The sequence below is a fragment of the Topomyia yanbarensis genome, chromosome 2 (assembly GCF_030247195.1).
Source record: "Topomyia yanbarensis strain Yona2022 chromosome 2, ASM3024719v1, whole genome shotgun sequence".
Taxonomy (NCBI): Eukaryota; Metazoa; Arthropoda; class Insecta; order Diptera; family Culicidae; genus Topomyia; species Topomyia yanbarensis.
In genome coordinates, this window is record NC_080671.1 from 317,480,745 (window position 1) to 317,483,217 (window position 2,473).

Genomic DNA, 2,473 nt, shown 5'->3' on the forward strand with positions numbered 1-2,473 from the left:
CAGAATCACAGGACTGACCTCGGCATCTGTCCGGGTAGCATCGGTTTCAGAAGATCTTCCATTGCTGGAGAACTCTTCATCGGAGTAGGCAAAATCCACCGTCGAGGACTATTCCGACTAGTCCGTAGCAAATCGCCGGCATCAGTGAACCGGACGCAATCGTACACCCAGAATCACTGGATCGACTACGACATCCTACTGGTCAACGCAGAGAGGAGCGCGTGTATAATATCATGCCGTGCAGGACTGATATGGCGGTATGAGACCAGCGAACTAGCACGACCAGCTAGACCTGCAATCAACCGAAGTGCATGAGCACAGCCCCCCAAGTAAAAAAGCACGCATATACATACTTACAGACTTTTTCCGATCTCGCCGAACTGAGTCGAACTCTATCGTCGATTATCTAACAATTAAATATTTATATCAAATTTGGCAAATCATGGAATTCTAATATTAAGTGATGAGAAAGGCACAATTACACATTCAAAAATGTTTTTATATTGGAGCTTCATCTTTGGGTTTTTTTCCAGTACTAGGAGAAACTGGAAGTACTCTGGAGAAAATCTTTCTTGTACTCTCTTCTGCTCTTTTTTTTCTTCTGGCAGCAAACCGGAGTAAAAAGGAGCAAGTATTTTATGCTCCTGTTTGCTCCGGAGTAATTTTCGTGTACTGGAACAAACCTCTTGAGACGTTTTCGAGTGGGAAATTTTTAAACGGTTCTCGTGCTGAAACACCTTAGGCCGATTTTTACGCATAAATTTTGTACCCGATTGTTACATTCTAATATAATAGAGTGGGTTTTACGAAACATGCTCCATCCTTGCGATTTTTCTTTCAGGACTCTCTTATAGCCCAGAGATAGTATAAGTTGTGGCTTCGTCTCATCAGAAACCGACACTAACTTTTTGTCGGAATAGATTAGATGATGAGGTGAAGCCGAAACGCAACCGTGTGACAAATAAGGATTTGTGCCCTTCAAGTGCAAAGACTGGTTTTACCAAAACAAATTTCCCCCTGGTGAGAAATTTTGGTGTTTAACCAATTTTCCTCCTTAGGGTGAAATATAGCATAGTTTTGAAATATTCTTGTTGTGTGTTTCTGATCGGGTATGAGAAAAGTTACGCCAGTTTGATAGCGTCGCAATAATTCACCCTTTACGATGTATATTAATAGCTTTGAATTATCAATTCAAGTGCGTTCACGACATTCCTGTTATGTCCCAGACTTTACCTAACCATTTTTTGGCACATGCGAGTTGATCAAAGATGCTTTTATGATCTGTTCCTCACCTAGGTTTTTTACTTTCTTCACGCCAGTTAAGAAGAAAATCGGTATCTTCCAGCCATATAACGAGTAAAGATAAGTACAACATTTTTCTTTTACTATCATCTAAGTTGTTTTTCAATTAATTATATCTCCCGTCATTTCTGTTTCTTCCTTCGTATTCATCACGTTCTCAGTTTGCGTCGGACTCGAAGTCTGTACAGAAATAAACTTTTCTGATTAAAACCAGCTGGTGGTAAAATGGAGATTTCGACCTCCCGTTTAACATCATACACATTGAACTCGGTCGAGCCATATCTGATCTTTCAGATTAAAGATAAACCGCCAAGTATTCTAAATATTTTCGAGAGACCTGACGCAGAAATATTCAACCGCGAAAGATATCTCGAAAATTCGGCCTATCTTAAGCAAGCAAATGATGTTACTGGCGGTAAGCCTTTTACGAAGGGCTACCGCATCTACATACCCGCTCACAAAGTTGAGATCGACGGTGTGTTCACCAATTCTACACTCCCGTGAGTGTAGATTTTAAATGGCAATCACGCAATTACGTCTTATTCGACAAGGTTCGTCTCTGCCTGTTCTTCTACGTGTACCACGCATCTTGCATTGTACTAAACACAAACGAGAGGACCGTTGTAACAATAAGCTTCCGTTGTAGTATGTGCACATAAAAAGATTAGAATGACTCTTGCATTGGAAATGCTGAAAAGTGTTCCTATTGTGGAAAGAACCAACAATCCATGCCCCGCGTACAAACTACGCATGAAAAATCCGAAGTGTTCTTTTAAAAGGTACTATAAGCATTATTCTGCAGAAATACTAAAGAGAGCTACGCCACCCACCATGACAAATCGTTATGCTATCTTGGCCCAGGAGGAGTGCGGCTCTGATGATCCCATTGTGAGGACATCTGTAACTACTCCTAAAAACTATAGGCTGATGAAAATAATTGTATAGGCTAGGAGGTGTGGTACCTTTGGTTGAGTACCAGTTTTGCATGCCTTTGTTGTTTAAATTTGATTTCTTCTTGTTCAGTTCGACTTTCGAAGAATAATTTAATGTGTACCTGGAAATAACACTTATTCTAACTTATTTTATGACATCCCACTTATTTTACAAAGCATATAAAGATTTCAGCGCCCTCCTATGGTTGATGCCCTTGACGGAGGCCAACCTGACCAAC